Source organism: Ursus arctos, unplaced genomic scaffold, assembly GCF_023065955.2.
Source record: "Ursus arctos isolate Adak ecotype North America unplaced genomic scaffold, UrsArc2.0 scaffold_24, whole genome shotgun sequence".
NCBI classification, from domain to species: Eukaryota; Metazoa; Chordata; class Mammalia; order Carnivora; family Ursidae; genus Ursus; species Ursus arctos.
In genome coordinates, this window is record NW_026622919.1 from 39,170,465 (window position 1) to 39,190,135 (window position 19,671).

Consider the following 19,671-nt stretch of genomic DNA (forward strand, 5'->3'; position numbering starts at 1 on the left):
CTGTGTGACCCTGGGCAAGTCACTTTACCTCTCTGAGCCTCAGGTTTCAGTGAGGCCCAGTGTGTAAGAATGCTTAGTAAGCAGGATGCTTGGCAATTTACCGTCATAATTAAAGCACTTTTAGGGACAGTACCCAGAAGTGATTTGCTGAGGTTTCAGCTGAGCTAGAGATCCCACTGGATCTTCTGACTTTGGTGGGGGCACCATTCACTCAGTCGCTCAACGTCTCAAGCCAGGCTCTAACTCTTTGCTGTCGCAGTTGCCTTCTGCAGTCATCCTGGCGATGGCATGACCATGTCCATTTTATGAACGAGAAAAGCAAGACCTGGAGAGGTTAAGTGCTGTGCTCCGGGACCATACAAGCAGTAGCAGGAACCGGGTTCTGTCCCAGAGCTGTGCTCCTCCCACCACAGGGCCCTGCTGTGTGGTCCTCCCATTCACCAGCCCCCAGCTGATCCGTGCCTCGGTTTCCTGAACATTCCAGCCTCCCAGGAGCTATACGAACCGTCCCGGGCCAAGTTCTCCTTGCCCATCTTACGCGGTCCACAGCGGTAAACAGATTAGTGTTTCGTGACAACCTTTTTCCCAGGACGTGGTTGTCCCAGGGAGGACTGAGAAACATTTTAGAATGAGAGAGACTGGCCTGTGGGATATCCTTGGGACTTTCCAGAGCCCCCAACGCCCTGCCTGTAAAAATCACAGCAGGCATGAGTTATTGAGCACGTCACCCCCTGTGCTAAGTGACTCTGAATGAATTGTCTCATTTAATGCTGACATTGGCCCCATGGGGCAGATGCTATTTTTTACCCTCAGGTTATATAAAGAAGCTGAGGTCAGGAGAGGGCACAGCTAGGAAGCGGTGGAGCTAGGATTTGAACCCGGGCAGTCTGGTTCCGCAGTCTGAGGACTTAAGTCCATATCGCAGGGTTGGGGGGGGCGGATCAGAGGGTCTCAGAGGCGCCTTACAACTCTGTGATTGGCTGGGCCTCCTCTCCCTTTCTCTCACTCCAGCTGGCCTCCTCCTCTTGTTCTGGAACCTTCCTTCCCTCTCTGCTTGGCGACCCTGCTGGAGATGCTGGCAGAGCCCAGGTGGCCACATCTATGCCGGGTCCGTGCCTGAGTCTCCCTCAAAGCCCCGTGCTCCCCCTTGGCAGTCCGAGGCAGAGTTGGCTGGGACTTTATGTTAACATTTCAAAGATTTATCCTGCTCTCTGAAACTTCTCTTCCTTTGCCTTGCACTGTTTATTGAAATAGTTCATAGGATACTGTTAAAGACTAAAACAAAAGTCAATAGAAAAATATTTATGGGCGCCGTTGGGACTGCTGCCAGGTAATGATGTTTGAAATTGATTCTCTTAGATTCACAGTGTGCTTTAGGACGCTGGGCGGGGGGAGCCGGGACTCACTTCTTGGCTAAATTCTGCGGTTTTACACCCTGCTTCCCAAGGATTCAATCTGATTATTCTTCCCCCTTCTGGAGAGCTGTGAATTTTTGTGAAGCCGGGCCTCTCCTAGGCGAGGTGGCTTGGGGGGCGGTCCCGAAAGTCCTTCCATAATTTATTCCTTTCAGGCTCTGTATTTAGCGCAAGGTCCTTGTCCTTTTTGGCGTGTGGATTATTCTTGCCAGCTTCCAATGTAGATGTGAGATTTTCCTCTATAAGGCATTTCTGTCATAAGCTGGGAAAAGGGATCGAAAGGCTGTCCCTAGCAGCTATCTTCCCCAGAGTCTGAGCTGCTGGCTTCTCAGAGGAGCTGCTCTTCTTTTCTTCTAGCACATGTCTCTAAGAGGCCCATGGGGGCCAGGACGGCCTAGGTAGGTGTAGGGCCCCAGCCGGGAGGCCAGGGCCAGACGTCCTCCAAGTGGGTCAGGGCCGGGGCTGGAGCTGGGGGTCTGAGGGTGGGGCTCAGGGCAGGCAGAGGCCATAGGCAGGAGTGTTCAACACAATTATTTAAATAGAACTGAAACTGTTTGTGTTCTTTTTTAGAATTAAAGTTGTCAACTATTTGTATTAAAAGCTTTTGGCAGTTCTGAGGTTCAATGTCTATCTAGTTGACAATATAAAAAACTGGCGTCATGTTTTAGGTATACGGCTGGACCTAGATGTATTCAAATTTCAGATGAAGACAAATCGTTTATTGCAGAGCTGCTCAGACACGGACAACTCTTGGAAACACCATAGTCGTTCACGAATAGCTCTCAAACCGCTCATGGGGCCACAGAAAGAAGCAAGAAAAGTACTGAGCACCCCTGGAAAACGATACATGGAATGCAAGGATGTGTTCCTGCCCTCTGAGAAGAAAGATTCCAAGTTCTTTGATTTGTCTTTTACCCAAGTAGTTCTGTCCTTACAGCCTGTCTGCTCAGTGTGCAACCTTGGTAACAGTGCAATCCACAAATCTTCAGAGTACGTGAGGGGGGAGCACGGGACAATAGCAGTGTTGAAGCATCTCCTGGGGCCTGGAAGGTGTCCGTTTGAGGGCAGACATTCGGGGCTGGGGCTGTGTTGTGCCAGGGCCGAGAGCCAGATCCTGAGTGACAGGGGTACTTGGGGGTTTGTTAATATATTTACTCACGTGTGTGTGTTTGTCATATGCAAACCCATGTACTTTTTTTTTTTTTTTCTTTTTTAACCCTGTGTAAGTTTGATTCCAGTAGGGGAGCAGCTTTCTGGTAAGGGTGTGCTGGACAGCAGGACTGGGGATATTTAGCTTGGGGGGAAAATATCTCTTTTTTCTCTGCCTCGTACTTACTCTTTTACCTCTCCTTTCCTCTTTTTCTTTCTTTCCCCTGCCCCCCTTACTCTCGCTGAAAGAGTGTCACGGACACACTTACCCCATGCTGTTGCGCAAAGTGTCCCAGGGAATGGCCATTACAGGGAGAGGACTCCTGACTCAATGCAAGTCAGGGGGTCTGCCTGGCAGAGGAGGTGGGTTTCCTGCCCCTGGAGGTGTCCGGTCATGGGTTCATGGTACTGGAGGATTTCTGCGTTGGCTAGGGAGTTGAGCAGGAGAAAGAGTCTTTAATTCTGCTCCTACCAGGAAATCCTCATTCCGATCTCATTCCGATATTCTCTGGAGGGAATATCATCCCTCCCAGTCTTAAGCCGGTAATTGAGTTACGGGTAGGGGTGGGGTGGATGGGTGGGTTGAGACTTAGACACTGCTAGGGGCAGAACCAAAATAGTCTACTATAACTCCAGTGTGACCGGCCTTGGGAAGATTGAGATTTCCAGCAAGGTCTGGGTAGAATTTGCTCCAGCCTCCCATTTCTGCACCATTTCTTGAGAAGCCATTTGCTTTCCCAAACAGACCTACTCCCGTTATTAATGACCTGAAGCTCATTAATAGGAGACAGTCTGAGGCTGTGGGAAGAGATCCGGCCTCAAAGAGATGGATGCAAACCCCACTTCTGCCACTCACTAGCTGTGTGAACTTGAGCAAGGCAATTAAATTCTTTGAGACTCAGTTTCCACATCTGCCAGTGGAAATAGTAACAGCCCTGTCTGCCGTGCAAGGTTGCCGGAGGGGTAAAGCGAGGAATGGATCGGAACATGGTTTGTCCATCAGAGGGTATCCATCAAAGGCCACCTACGCAGCATAAGAACAAGTGCCTCTTCTATGTTAGAGGAATCTCAGAATAGATGGGAAGTAGGCACTCTCACAAGAGAACCAAAGGGAGAGAGGGCACATAGAAAGTGCCAATGACCTAGACTCAACTCTGGGCTCTTCCCTGGGTCCTTGAATCCCAAGGGGGTGACACCAAAGCCCTTTGTCCTGCCAGTGAGATTTGGAGATTTCTAATGCAGTGCCGCCAGAAGAGGGGTCTGGAGCCAGTGTTGGTGGGGTCAGGAATGACATCTCTGAGTGCTGAATCACAGCAGTGCCAATGAGGATGAATGCAGAACATGGCTGGGAACCTTTTCAGTATTCGTTTCTTCTTCCTCCCCCTCCCTCTCTTCTTCTTCCTCTTCTCCCTCCTCCCCCTCCCCCTCCTCTTATTATTATTAATTTATTCATTTGGCAGAGCCTTACCTGCTCCTTCTTAAAAGAACCATGATTTTATTTAGCTCTCCATCGGTCCCCAGGTGGTCCAGGTGGTCCAGGTGCCTTGGGAAAAGCTGATCCCACCCCAGCTTTAGGAGTGGACTTGATTTAAGAAATCTCATCTGTCTTGCTAGGGATTGGTTCAGAAGTCCAGACATAAGCCAATCAGCTCAAGGAGTTCACTGGTCAGGGCTGGGCATATGACTTAGCTTGGACCAATCAGACGCAGTGGAAGGATTTCCATTCCAAGGTTAGGGGAGGGGCTCATTGGCTTGAACACATAGACTATTGCCAGTGCTCTAAGAAGCCTCTGTGTATACTTTCCCCATTGACAATCTCTTCCCATCCCCCCGAGATAACTGCTCTCCTGACTTTCAAGATAATATTTCTCTTGCTTTTCATTTGATTTTTAACACCTATGTATTGATCTGTAAACAATGTCGATATATCTTACATATTTTTGACATAAATTTTTGAAGAAATCGAGTTAAACTAAATGTATCCTTTTGTATTCATTGCGCAACATCCCATTTGTAAGCTTCATCCGTCTTGTGGCTTGTTCTTTTTCATTGCTGTATAGTACTCCGTTTATGAATAAGCTACCATTCCTTTATCCACTCTACTGTATGGAGATTCGAGCTGTTTCCAACATTCTGGTTTAACAAGAAACCTGCTGTGGACAAAGAATTGTTTGTGACTCTTGGTACAGATTCACATGAGTTTCTCTAGATACGTTTTCATTCAACTTGATCAGAAAATGCCAAATTGTTCACCGAAGTGGTTGCACCAATTCATATGTCTCATAAGCAATGTATGAGAGCTCCTGTGACTCACAGTCTCACTAAACACTTGGTAGTCTCAGAATTTGATTGTTCTGATAATATGTATGCGATAATCTCTTTGCGGTTTCAATTTGCATTTTCCTGATTATTAATGAAATTGAGCACCTTTTCATATGTTATTAGCCATTTGGCTTTCTTCTTTTATGAAATGGCTAGAAAAAATTTTGCCAATTTTCTATAGGGCTGTCTGTTATTTATATAGCTTTTTTTATGGTAATCTTTTTCTATTTTTTTGTTGTGTTAAAATGCACATTGCATAAAATTTACACTCTTAACCTTTTAGAAGTTCAATGGCATTAAATACAACCACACCGATGTGCAGGCAACACCACCTCCCATCCCTGTAACTCTTTCAGTCTTGTAAATCTGAATCCCTGTACCCGTTAAACAGTAACTCCCCAGTCTCTGCTCTCCCCAGCCCCTGGCAACCACTGTTACTTATGTAGTCCTTTTTTTTTTTTAAGATTTTATTTATTTATTTATTTTTTTGACAGAGAGAGAGAGAGACAGCGAGAGAGGGAACACAAACAGGGGGAGTAGGAGAGGGAGAAGCAGGCTTCCCACCAAGGAGGGAGCCTAATGCGGGGCTCGATCCCAGGACTCTGGGATCATGCCCGGGGCCAAAGGCAGACGCTTAACGACTGAGCCACCCAGGCGCCCCATGGTTAGTTCTGTGTTGCAAATATCTTCTCTCACTCTGTGAACTTTTTCCTTTTGAAAACACAAGTCCTTAATTTTAAAGTAGTTAAAATTATTAATGTTTTCCTTTAGAATTTGTGCTTTTTGTGTGTGTTTAAGATTTTTTTCCCTCTACACTAACATCTTGAAAATATTGTCCTATATTATCTTCTACAATTGTCGTCTCTGACCTTTAGGTTTTTACTCCATCTGCAATTGACCTTTCTGTATGGCGTGAGATAGGGGTCCAGTTTTCACCCGCCCACGCTCAACAGAAAATGCCCAGCTGTCCCAGTCACTTATTCCAAAGTCTGCCTTTTTTCTCCTACTCTGCAGCCCATCTCAAGTGTCCATATAAGCATGAGTCTATTTCTGGACTGTCTCTTCTGTTCCATTAGTCTATCCCTGAGCCAATACCATACTGTCTTAGTTACTATAGATTTACAATAATCTTTATATTTTGTCAACCAAATTCTTCCACATTGTGGGAAAAATTTTAGGAGTGCCTGATTATTCTTGGCCCTTTGCATTTCCATATAAAGTTTAGAATTAGCTCATCAAATTCCATGAAAGAAAAAAAAAGCAGCTGGGATTTTTTTTTTTTTAATTGGGATTGTGTTGAATCTATAACTCAAACTGGGGAGACTGTTGAGTTTGCCAGCCCACCAACATGGTATATCTCTGCTTTTATAAGTCTTTTAAAATAGAGCTTTATTGAAGTAGGATTGATTGGCAATGCAATAAACTGAATGTATTTAAAGTGTATAATTAGGTAAGTTTTGACACCTGTATATACCCATGAAACCAACACTACAAACAAGATAATGAACAAATCCATCAGCCCCAAAGATCTCTTCCTTCCTGTTGGTACTCCTTCCTCCCCAGGTCTTCCCACCCTCCCTTCCACAACGCTGAGCTGTGGTTTGCTTATTTTCCATCTGTATATCTTCTTTGGGGAAGAGTCTGTTCAAATCTTTTGCTCATTTTAACCGGGTTTTTTTCTTATTATTGAGTTTTGTGAAATCTTTATATTCTGGGCACAACTCCCTTATCAGATTTTTGCTTTGCACATTTCTTTTCCCCCAGGCCATGGTTTGTCTTTTCATTCTCTTAAGAGTATCTTTTGAAGAGCAAAAGTTTTAATGTGGATGAAGTCCCGTTTATCGATTTATTGCTACGGATTGTGCTTTTGCTGTCGTAGCTAAGAGATCTTTGCCTGCCCCAAAGTTGCAAAGGCATTCTCCGATGTTTTAGTCTTGTGTTTTAGGATTTACATTCAGGTCTGTGAGCCATTTTGAATTAACTTTTTTTCATGATGCTAGGCATGGGTCAGACAAACATGATGTAATTTTGCTTTTACTGAAGTATTTTTAAAAATGTGTCTTAATGCAGATTTATAATTATGCCACCAAGAGACTGCATACCTTTTGTTATTTTCAGTAATTCACTATTTCTTTGACACTCTTGTAATAGTGTTTGGTTGTTGTTGTTGTTGTTTTTGAGAGACAGGGAGAGAGAGCAGGCGCATGCAAGCAGGGTCGGGGAGGGGCAGAGGGAGAGGGAGAGAGAGAATCTTAAACAGTCTCTATGCCCAGTGCGGAGCTGGATGCAGGGTTTGATCTCACAACCGTGAGATCAAGACCTGAGCCAAAATCAAGAGTCACATGCTTAACCAACTGAGCCACCCAGGCGCCCCATAAATGGTATGTTTTAAAAAACATTCATCTCTACTTTTGGTGGCTGGTATGCAGATGTGTGAATGACTTTATGTGTATTGATCTTGCACCTAGCAATATTATTAAACTTTCTTTTTTTTTTTTTAAAGATTTTATTTATTTATTCGACAGAGATAGAGACAGCCAACGAGAGAGGGAACACAAGCAGGGGGAGTGGGAGAGGAAGAAGCAGGCTCACAGCGGAAGAGCCCGATGCGGGTCTCGATCCCATAACGCCGGGATCACGCCCTGAGCCGAAGGCAGACGCTCAACCGCTGTGCCACCCAGGCGCCCCTAAACTTTCTTATTTAATAATTTATCTGTAGATCCTTTTAGACTTTCTGCATGCACTGTTTAATTACCTTCAAATTATGACAGTTTTGGTTTTTCCTTTCCAATTCTTTTATTTCTTTTTCTTTTTTTTTTTGCAGAAAATTTATAATAGCTTTATTTTCTAGGTGAATTTAACCTTTCACCATTATGAAGTGACCCTCTTTGTCTTTTGTAGTGTCTTTTGACTTAATGTCTGTTTTTTCTGATGTTAAGAAAATGATTATAATAATTAACACTATAATATACATAAACTTTCTTTTGGTTAGTGTTTGCGTGGTTTATCTTTCTCATTCTCTACATTCATTCTTTCATGTATTATGTGTCTTTTGTAAATAACACATAGTTGGATTTCTATTTTTAATGAATGTTGATTGTCTTTTGACTGGAGTAATTGTATAATTAGTATAATACATATCTTTGGGTTTAAATTTACCACCTTACTTTTGCCTTCTATTTGTCCTACGTGTTCCATATTGCTTTTTTCTCTCCTTTCTTGCCTTTTTGGGAATAATCGTATCTATAAGAAACTTCATTCCATTTTTAAAAAACATCTTTTTCCGTTATTCTAGTGATTACCCCAGAAGGTACAACATGCATCCTTTCTTTTTAAAAGATTGTATTTATTTATTTGAGAGAGAGAGAGAGAGAGAAAGAGAGAAAGCATGAGCAGGGGGAGGGGCAGAGAGAGAGGGAGAAGCAGGCTCCCCGCTGAGCAAGGGAGCCAGACGCAGGGCTCGATCTCAGGACCTTGGGATCACAATCCGGCAGATGTTCAACCAGCTGAACCACTCAGGCGCCCCTCCCAAGACATTCGCATGACTGTTTTATAAGGCCATGTTCATTTGGAATTATCCCATATTTACTCCTTTATTTGCTCTTCATCCTTTTCTCAAAACTTCTAGTCAGGATCATTTTCCTTCTGTTGGTACAGATCACAGAATTTCCTTTAACGAGAGTCTGCCGGGAGTAATTTTATTTGCTAAGAATGCTCTCTTTTACTCTCAGTCTGGAATGATAGTGTTGCTGGACGGGCTGCTACTTTCAGCACATCGGAGGTGCCGTTCCACTGTCTTCCAGCTTCCACTGCGGCTGTGGAGAAACCAGCTCTCGCATGATACGTCTTCTCTTTGGCTACTTTTAAAATCTTCACTTTGTCTTTGGTGTTCTCAAGTTTCACTCAGTGTGTCTGGGTGTGGATTTCCTCTTCACTTTGGTGCTGGGGATTAACTGGGGTCACCGGATCTGAGTATTGATGACTTACAACAGTTTAGGAAATGTCCCCGTCCTGATGCCTTAGGATATTACCTCTGCCCTGCCTCAGTTTCCCAAGGCTGCCATAACCAATCACCACAACCTTGGGGGCTTAAAACAACAGAAATTTATTGTCTCTCAGTTTTGGAGGCCAGATGTCTGAAATCAAGGTGTCAGCAGGGCCTTGCTCCCTCTGGGGACTTGTGGGTGGCTCATTTCCTTGGGGGGGGGGTGTGTGTTTCCTCCAAGTTGCTCATTTTCCTGAGAATTTTATCTGTGGTTATTCTTTGAGGCCTGAGTTAAGATGATTTGCTCTACAGAGAGGGGAGGTGCTATCAAACCAGGACACTTTAAACCAAGTCTCTGCTTGAGGTTGTGTTTAATCTCACAGGTGCATGAATTCAGACAGCAAACCCGTGCGTGGGCCCACTTGTGGTTATGAATCTTCAGGGGAATTTCCCCTGTTACCTCTCCCCCATGTCAGGGTGTCAGACAGCAGAATATTTTTCTTATTCCTCCTTTCTGCTGGGTCCCAGCTTTATGTGGGGTGACCTATGAGATCTCCCACCTAGGTGGGCCCTAGGCTTTATCTCCTGGTCCCCGGGCGCCCGTGCAGTTGTCCAAGTGGAAATCACAGTTGCCACGGCTTGGCAGAGTCCCTCAGCTAGCTTTGACGCTTTCTTTTATGGTGGGATTCCTGGTGATTTCTTGTTGGGGTCTATAGGTTCCTTCTGTCATGTTTTAAGTGATGGTCCCAAAACTTAGCTTGTCATTACTAGACACCAGAAGTCTTAGGGAGAGAATTTTCTATCTCTGTCTTGAGTGCCCCTGCCGCACCCAGTTTCCCCATCACACGGGAGTCTGGCCTTGGGGCCCCACCCCACCTGTCCTCCCCCGGACACGGGAATCCAGCCTCGGCTGCTTGCTCCCAGTCCCAGCACTCGAGCACCTTGCCGTTCTGCCCCCTCCCTGGCCCACGGCTGTGAGTTTCTACTCTTTGGGAAATTGACTCCAAGTAATTGTCTCTCCTGAGAGCGTCTGTCTCTTGCTGAGCTCGAAATACAAGGCTGCAAAGTAGAATGACCACTTTGATCCTCCATTCTCTTCTTCCAAGGCCGCCTTCTTCTCTGCTGCTCCAGGAGTATAACGCTAATGGGTACGGGCCCAGCTGGCTCCAGCAGCCAATGGATAAGGCACCCTCTATGTCCTATCATGTAGGAATTCACAGCATGAGGGGACTCAAAGCAGCTCAGTTTGCCCCCATCGATGCCATTCTCCCCAGGTGTGGGAGAAGAGCTAACCAGCCCTCTGTGTACCTGAATCAGACGGGGCCAAGGTGAGTACGTTAGCTGAAGGGAACGTGCTCTCCTCTTACGCTCACCACCGGCAACGCCCTTGCTGCTTGACCAGTGAATAGGCGAGGCCTCAGGGCTTGGGGACCTGTGTGCAGCCCTCGCACCCAGGACACAATGCAGTCAGCTTGTCAACATCCATCCTGAGGCTCCTCCCCCGGAAAGCCAACCCCATCTCTTTTCTGTCTTGGAATACATCTTGGCCAGCAGGAGACCGCACTTGCTTTCTTTTCTAGACAAAAAGTCATTTATTTTAATTTCTTAATACATTTATTTTAATTACTTAATACATGAATTTTGCGTGTATGATGAGAACTATTCAGATCTACTCTCTTAGCAACTTTCAAATACGCCATAGAGTGTCATTAACTCTAGTTGCCACGCTGTACGTTACATCCCCATGACTGATTTATTTTGTTGCTGCGAGTGTGTACCTTGTGACCCCCTTCACCCATTTTGTCCACCCCCCCCACCTCTGGCAACCCCGATCTGTTCTCTGTTTGTACTAGGAATGAGTTTATTTGTTTGTTTTTAGATTCTCCATACACGTGAGATCATATGGTATTGTCTTTCTCTGTCTTTTTTTTTTTTTCCCACTGAGCATAAAGTGCTCAAGGTCCAACCATGTCGTCACGATTGCCAAGATTTCCTTCTTTTTTATGGCCCCGTCCTACTCCATTGTGTGGACACGCCGCGTTTTCTCTCTCCCTCCATCCGTGGCTGGCCAGTTAGCTTGTCTGCATGTCTGGGCTCTTGTAAGTAATGGTGTGGTGGACATGGGGGGGCACATAGCTCTTTGGGTTAGTGTGTTTGTTTCCCTCCAATAAATACCCAGAAGTGGAAATGCTGGATTATGGTAGCTCTTTTTTAAAGTTTTTGAGGATCCTAGTGTCTTCATTCTTTTTTTAATACTGCAAAAAAGTCTATGGACTAGGTGAGGCTAAGCTGGCCCACTTAGTGCTCCCTTTGCTGATGGGCAGGTAGGCCGTGTCCGGGGGCGCCCGGTCACCAGCAGTGCTGCAGCGAGCATCTCTGGATGGACCTCTTTGAGTCTGTGGGATTGGCTCTACCCCCGCCGTCCTCCCCTTCCTTTACTGGCCCTGAAGCTGGTCAAGTCGGCAACCGTATCTTGCGACGAATGCTTCGCTGCTTCCTTCGGCGATTACAGTTCTGGTCAATTCTGGGCTTCAAATCTCCCACCCTACAAACATCAGTAAGTAAAGTTTTGGAGCCCTCTGTCAGGGGACCAGGTCCAGAGCTTTGCTCCCGACCCCTCTCCGGCTGGGTTCCTGAGCACGTCGGGCCTTTCTGGAGGTCCGGTGGACATACCACGGTAGCAGAGCTGGACTGTGGGCTCGAGGCCAGTGAGGCCCGCCACGTGACCGGGACCTTCCTGAGGGTAGCTTACATGCTCGTCCTCCTAGCAGAATAGGTGCTTTTCTGCTCAGCCTAATAAATGTCCTTTGCTCACATACAAGGACGTTGGAGTTGTCCCTTCCGTTTTCAGCAGCCGAGGGGAGTTGGCTCAGGGTGTCTGGGGTGAGGGATGTGAGAGGGTAAGTCAGACATGAGAACCGGAATATTCTCCCTCGGCAGCTACGTGGGGACTGAGAAGGAGACCCATATTCTTTTGGAAAGAGGTTTCTACCAGTCAAGTTATTTGGACTGCCAAGAAATTACCCGAAGGATGCGAGTGCCTTCTAGGCGCCGTCAGCTGGGGTGGGTCGCTCCCATGCATTCCCTGCAGGGGGACCCCCCCCCCCCACATGTCTGATGCCCAGGGTCTGCTTCAGTAGGGAAAGCATTGAACTTAGAGTCTGGAGATGTGGGTCTGACTTCCTCAACCTCTCCAAGCCTCAGTTTCCACATCTGTAAAATGGGTAGAATAACACCTATTTCCAAAGAGTTGCTGGGACGGTCAAATGAGATCACTTATGTTAAAAAATTTTTTTTAAAAACCTAGCAGAGTGTCTGTGTGTCATAAAATGGAACCAGGATCTAATTCATCTGTAACACAGCCAACATGAGGTAATGCTGGAAGGATGGGAGTGCCAGGGACTGGTGAGAAATACTGAAGAAGGAGCAGCGGGGAGGGAGGGACAGGCCTTGGGTCCTGAGCTTGAGTGAAAGCCCTGGGTTTGTCCTGCTCCCTTTGTTCTAATTCAAAGCTCACCGGGCAGCCTCTGGTTGCTCATTTGTTTTGCTACCGACCTTGGTCTGGGCCAGGGGCCGGGAGCCGCCTCCCCTCCTGGGCATATGGCACATTCACATGGTGGTGGTTTATTGCTCATCTTATCTCTGTGCAGGGGGGTCTCATTAACCTCTTCCCAGTGAGAAAACAGAGGCTCGGAGATGCCAGGGACTCGCTGAGGGTTGCTCGGCCGGGAAGCGGGGAATCCAGGGTCAGTCTGACCCCAGCATGCACCACACTGCACTTCCAGCAACATATCCTGGGCCCCCACACGAGGGCCCTCGACCCTGGAAGGGCGTGCCTCCCTTGTGGGCTTCCGAGTGTGAAGTGAAGTCTTAACACTGGGGACTTGTTCCTCCCTTCCCTCCTTCCAACCTGAGCCCACCCTCCACGCCCCTTAGGGCTTAAGGAAGACCAAGCTCCTGAATCAGCCATACCTGGGACCGGTGTGACTCAGCAGCCCCGATGGAGAGGGCCCCTGAGCTCCATCTGTCACCCCAGACGTTGCTTCACACGGATCGTCTTTCTTAACACTATGAACCCTGCCAGCTGCTGGGGCTAGGAGGCCTGCCAGCTTGCCTGGGACTGGAGGGTCAGCAGCAGCTCAGCCCACTGGGGACTGGGGGTCTGTGTCGGTGCCCTACAAGTAGGGTGGCCAGCTTACCCCCATTTTCCCTGGAAAGCCCTCCGTTCCAGGAAAATCTGGGTAGTTGGTCCTCCTACCTCTGTGGTTCAATGCACAGTCTTGGCATTCATGGAGATGGTGGACAGGCCAAGCGGTGGCTCTGTTTGCCCGGTGGGCCCATTCTCGGACCTGGACACTTGGCAGGAATGGGCATCTGTCACCCAGCTTGCTCCAAGGAGCCATTAATGGGCCCAGAACATGCAGCCATCAGGTAATTGGGACTCAGTTCACATCAGTGTGGCAGGGTCTGCAGGGCTAAGTTACTGTTTTTTGTTTTTTTTTTAAGATTTTATTTATTTATTCGACAGAGAGAGAGACAGCCAGAGAGAGAGGGAACACAAGCAGGGGGAGTGGGAGAGGAAGAAGCAGGCTCATAGCGGAGGAGCCTGATGTGGGACTCGATCCCAGAACGCTGGGATCACGCCCTGAGCCGAAGGCAGACGCTTAACCGCTGTGCCACCCAGGTGCCCCTAAGTTACTGTTTTAAGAAAAAGCAGGGCTGGATTTTTTTTAGCTTTCTTCTCCTTTTCGATGACTATCCACTCTTCCTCCTTGGCCTGTGCTCTGTCGGGCCGCCTGCCAGTTTTCTCCTTTGCCACCAAGAAGCCACCTCTGGCCTGTCTCTTATGAGCTGTGTGCTTCCTGGCAAGCGTGTGCCCTAGGCTTGAGAAAACAGCACGAGCTCGGCCCTTCCACTCTAGCCTCTGACACTCGGGAGGTCAGTGCATGGGGCAGTGAGGGTCAGACTGAGAAATGGCCGGTGGAAGAAGTCACTCTCACTGGCCACTGCTTGCAGCCCAGAGCCCGGACCTTGAAGGGACCGTGATGAGAGGTTTGGTCTCGAGATGAACAGCCTTGGGGCTGCTGTCAGGGTCTGGGTCAGGAAGCTCTGATGATATACCGGACAGTGGTTGTGGCAGGCAGAATCGTGGCCCCCGAAGATGTCTGCATCCTGGTCCCCAGACCCTGTGGATATGTTACTTGACATGGTAAAACGGATTTTGCAGGTGTTGATAAAGGTAAGGGTTTTGACTTGGGGCCATTATCGCAGGTTATGCAGGTGGGCTCAGTGTAACCACAGGGGTCCTTATAAGGACACAGGAGGTCAGAAAGAGGAGAAGACAATGGGATGATAGAAGCAAAGCTTGGAGTGACGCAGCCACAAGCCAGGGTATGCCAGAAGCATCTAGAAGCTGGGAGAGTTCGGGAATAGATTTTCCCCTGGAGCCTCCAGAAGGAAGCAGCCCAGCCAACACCTTGAGTTCCTTAAAACCCGGTTCATATTCTGACCTCCAGAACCGTAAGAGAATACATTTGTGTTGTTTTAAGCCACTAAGTTTGTGGCCATTGGTTACCACAGCAACGGGAATCGTGCTGGGTGGTTCCAGCAGATGGTCAGGTCACTGCCGCTCCCGCTCTGAGAAGGCGGGGGCCTCCCCTGGCTCAGTGGCATGGCATGTGGAGCACAGTGTCTGCGCACACGGAGCACTCCACGCAGGGACACACCAGCCTCGTTCCCGTCCTGTTGCAGAGGAACGGGTTGGCAGCCTGAGAGGGAGCCTGGCTGACTTCTGTTCTATAGCCTTGCGGCTCGGAGTTGGCCCACAGACTCGCAGCACCAACACCACCTGCAAGGTTGTTTGAACTGAACACTCTCCAGCTCCAATCCCGACGTAGATGAGTCAGAATCCACATTTTCGCACGATCTCCAAGTGAGGTGCATGCATGAGAACGATCTGTCTTGCAGGAAGTATTAGGCACATCGGTATACAAAGAAAGGGGAGTAATCAACCCTGGTGAGTGGAGGAAGGAGGGTCTGCTGCTAAGAAACAGGGCTTCACGGAGGAGATGTCTGAAATGGGCTTTGAGGGATGTGTAAGAGTTTTCTAGGAGGGCATTGAAACAGTATTTGCAAAGACAGAGGCAAAAGATAGTGATATACTGAGGGGACTGGAAGTACTTTGGTGTGGCTGAAGGGTCAAGCAGAGGTAGGGTGGAGAAGTGCCAGAGCAAGGTCACCACATGGGAAGGACGGTCTGGTTTTGATCCTGCAGAGGTGAGGTGTCCAGACTGAGATATTTTCTCCCAGGGGCAGCTCCTCCTTCTCTAGGCCACTGGGGCTTATCTGCTGTATGAGCTCTGCCACTCGTCTAAGCCTGTTGTCATGCTGCTTTTTCCTGGTTCCCACCTTCTGCTGGCAGCACTGGTTTCTCCACCCGGGAGAAACGCCCGGTGTCCCTTCCTCTTGTGGGCACAGCATCACAGGGACGTTAAAGTCTGTCTTCATCGCCGCTCTTCTCTCTCACAATCCTGGAGCTGCTGTACCCACTTGACAGAGAGGAAAACTGAGGCTCAGAAAGGGAAAGTGACCAAACAGGCTCCCTCAGAAAACCTGGGGTGAAGCCCAGCCTGGAGCCGGGCTGCTTTTTGTTGGCTGTTAATGACCTTGTATACTTGGCATGTTAACACTGGCCTTCTATGTCTCTGCCAAAGGAATGAATCAGGAAGCATCCTCGGACATTTGAGAGGTGGTACAGGTAGGAGCTTTCACCTCCCTGCGTCTCACAGACTGCATGCGCCTTCTTGGCCAGTGGGTAGGGGCACGTGCTCCCAGCCAGGACCACCCAGAAGGGCTCAGCCCCCCTCCTTCAGGGGTCATGCCACTTGGAGGATGAAATAGTAGCTGTGTCAGGTGTGCAGGCCTGGAGGGTCTGGGGAAGGTCTGCCAAGGAGCAGCTAACTGGGTCCTCGGGAGCCTCCTAGCCAACACTGCGGACTTTTGCCAGTGAAGTCTGACCTCAGCCATGGTCTCTGAGAGACCTCTCTCCTGGCAGCTCAATGACCCCATTCGTCTGTACCTTTCCTCAGAGGACCTTCTTCTGCCCTGTGATCATTTTCAGTTTCTCTGCACCTTTCCCCACATTTTTTTTCAAATGCCATGACCCAAAGGGACCTTGTGCTCTGCCAGCAACCACGGAGCCAGGGAAGGCCATCCAATCCTGAGCTCATCCCATAGCAAGACACTGATGGGTATGGGTACACTGATCCCGTGATGGTCAATAGGGAACCTACAAGGCTCAGGTTTGAATCGCAGCCCTGCCTCTAAGCTGTGGTACCTGGGAAGGACTACGGACCTCTCAGAACCTTCATTTTCTTCTCTTTCAAAGGGGGCCAACCCCACCCCCTGTCCCTTGGGGGAAGCTGGGTTCTCCTGAAGAACGACCTTCACCGGCAGCCAACTGCTTTCTGCTGCACGGGGCGACTTCGAACGCCCTGGTGTCTAACGATGTGACACCCTGCATTGCTACTGAGATAAAAGCGCTGTGACTACAGTCAGGCCCCTCCCTCTCCAAGCTTCAGTCCCTTCTTCTGTAAAGGGGGATAATCATCCTGGAAATGGAGTTCCTGTAAGACCTGGGCAGGATGTGGCTGTCTGACAGCCACCCTCCCTCACCGGGTCCTGCTTCCAGGCCGTGGCGGGCCGGTCGGAACCGTCCCCTGGAAACTACTGAGCTGGGTCTGGCCGGGAGGAGTCCTTCACCGTGTGGGCACAGCTGCAAAGGTGAGAGTCTGGAAGCTACGCTGGGCCGTTTTCCTCCCCCCCCCCCCATGGGAAGATGGGTCTGTGGTAAGAATCAGGTCCACAAACAGAGCCAGAGAGATCCCCGATGCATTGGAGTCCTGGTTCCAGTCATATGTGAGGCAAGCTCTCCCCTGCTTTCGTACCCTTTGCCCTTGATATAGCTATTTTTTTTCTGGAAACTCTCCAGAACGATCTCACCCTTTTGCCCAATTTAGTTCAAATTGTGGTTTTGTCTCTGACTAGTCAGGGTCGTGTTATCAGCCCGATTTTCAAGTGAGGAAACTGAGGCTCAGGGAAACGCAGAGAAATGGAGGCTTGCCCCAAGTCACTCAGGGAGTAAGTGCAGAGCTGGAGTTTGGGCTTAGGACCACCATAGCCCCAAGCCCTTGTCCTTCCCTCTGTCCCACACTGTCTCCTGTAAGCCACCGCAGGCCCCCGGGAGAGGCACCTCTGTTTCTTTCCATAACAGCAGGAGCCTGTCAGGAAAATAGAAATTATGCAAAAGTTCAACAGAGGAAATTAATTAATTAATTAATTAAAAGATTTATTAATTTTGAGAGAGTGTGGGTGAGTTAGTGGTGGGGCAGAAGGAGAGGGACAGAATCTCAAGCAGGCTCTTTCCGCTGAGCATAGAGCCTGATGCGGGGCTCGATCCCACGACCCTGAGATCATGGCCTGAGCCAAAATCAAGAGTCAGACGCTTCACCAACTGAGCCCCCCAGGCGCCCCAACAGAGGAAATATAACACAAGGAATTGGTTACACAGAACAGAAAAAGAAGCAAGGGAGCCCTGAGGAAAAACCGAGAGAAGATAACCAGAGAAAACAGCTCTCTCCTCTAGGACAGGGGCCCAAAAAGGGAGGAAGATGGGGTGGCAGAAGCTAGGAGCTCATAGGGGTGCCTGGAGCTTGGACACTGAGGATGGACGCCTCCCCGTCCTGTAGGCACTGCCGAGCGGGCACGGTAGGGCTGCTTCTGGGGTGTTGGGCCCGGAGTTCAGGTTTTATGGCTCCTCTAGGCCCACTGCATGAATGGAAGGAGGGTCTAGGTGGCAGAGTCTGGGGTGCTGGAGGACACCCAGTTCCCTCCATGCGAATTCTGACCTGCTTTGTCCCAGGTCTTCTTCAGAGGCCTCAGGGAGCCTGGACAGCTGGCAAGGGGACGTCCGTGGGAAATTAGCCACTTCCTGGCCAGGGCGCAGGGTCAGGATTCACGGTGGCAATGGACACCTTCCTGACCTCTCTGGAGGCCACTTTTTCACGGGTTCATGAACTGATGTCAAGCCTTGGTGAGAGTGTGGAGCTCTGCGTAGTCTCCTCCCCGAGGCCCCAGCCCTGCTGCCCCCTCCCTCCCCCGGCACGTCAGGCTCTGCCATTCCCTGGGTCGCTCTCCAGGGCCTGGGAATCCTCTGGGTGCAGCAGCTGTTGAGCCCCTGAGGCTACTTGAGACTGTCACACTCTCTCCCGTCTCGCTTCCTCCTCCCACCCGCAGAGCAGTTTGGGATTTGGACGTTAGTCATCCTTTGCTCTGACTGCAGGATGCTGGCAAGCTCCTGTGCTTCTCCTAAAATATAAAACCCTTGCAACTTTACGGATCCATTAGCCATGACCTCCCCATTCTTTACGTGACATATAATTGTTGTGTATATCACACCCACACACACTCCAAACCCTACAATTTACAGTAATAATTGTCGCTTTAAACAGTCACATGCACTTTAATAAAAGGGGGAAATGGTTTTTATATTTACCCATAATTTTGTCATTTCTCACGTTCTTTGTTCCTTCCTGATAATCTGGGTTTCTATTTGGTGTAATGTCCCCTCCCTCTGAATTTCTCTTGGGCAGGTCCGCTGGTGAGGAGTTTTCTTGGTTTTCATTTACTTGGACATGTCTTGGTTTCGCTTTCAGTTTTGAAAGATATTTTTCATGGATATAAAATTCTGAATTGACAGGTTCCCCCCCCCCCGGACTTTAAAGATGTTGTCCCTTGGGCCACCTGGGTGGCTCAGTCGGTTAAGCATCTGCCTTCAGCTCAGGTTGTGATCTGAGGTCCTGGGATCGAGTGGAATCATGCTCCCCGCTCAGCAGGGAGTCTGCTTCTCCCTCTGCCCCTCCCCCCACTTGTACGCTCTGTCTTTCTATCTATCGAATATAAAAATATATAAATAAACATGCCGTCCCACTGTTTTCTGTCCTCCAGGCTTTCTGATGAGAAGTCAGTGATATTTATGTCATTCTTCCTCTGCATGATAGTAATTATTTTTCTCTAGTTTTCAAAATTTCTCTTTGTGTTTGGTTTTTATAGTGTGATTATATGTCCAGGTATGTGCTGTGTACTTACGCTGCTTGGGATTCACAAAGATGTGTGGCTATATAAGTTTAGGTCTTTCATCAAAACAGGGAAATTTCAGCTATTAGTTCCTCAAATCTTTTTTTTTCTTCACTCTATTCTCTCTCTCCTTTCCTTCTTGGACTAAAATTATACAAATGTTAGATTTTTTGATGTCCCTGCAAATCCGGAGGCTCTGTTCTCTTTTCCTCGGTCTGTTTTGTTCTTCACATCGAATACTTTCTATTGATCTGTTTCCGGGTTCACAGATTTCCTTCTGTCATTTCCAATCTGCTGGAAAAGCAGACTCCTAGTTTTTGCGTGTTTCTGGTTACTTTCGAGTGTTTAGTTTTGAATCTTTGTCCAGAGTTCAGAGTTATTATCTGTGGTCTAGTGGGAGCTTCTCTGCCACTACTGGAAACAGAACTATGAGAATTACTCCTGAGTGCCACTTTCTTCATTTAGAAAGTTCTAGTGATGAAACTGATCTCATGGATTATATCTGTAAAATACCTAGCATTGGATTCAGCACACAGTAGGTCCATTACCCATCCCACCTCTATTCCTGATCAGCTGAGCCTGGATTCTATTCCCACCTTTCCCCTCCCACCAGAGAAAGCAAAGGCACAGCCTCCGGGGGACAATAATTGAATTGCCCCCCTCGGA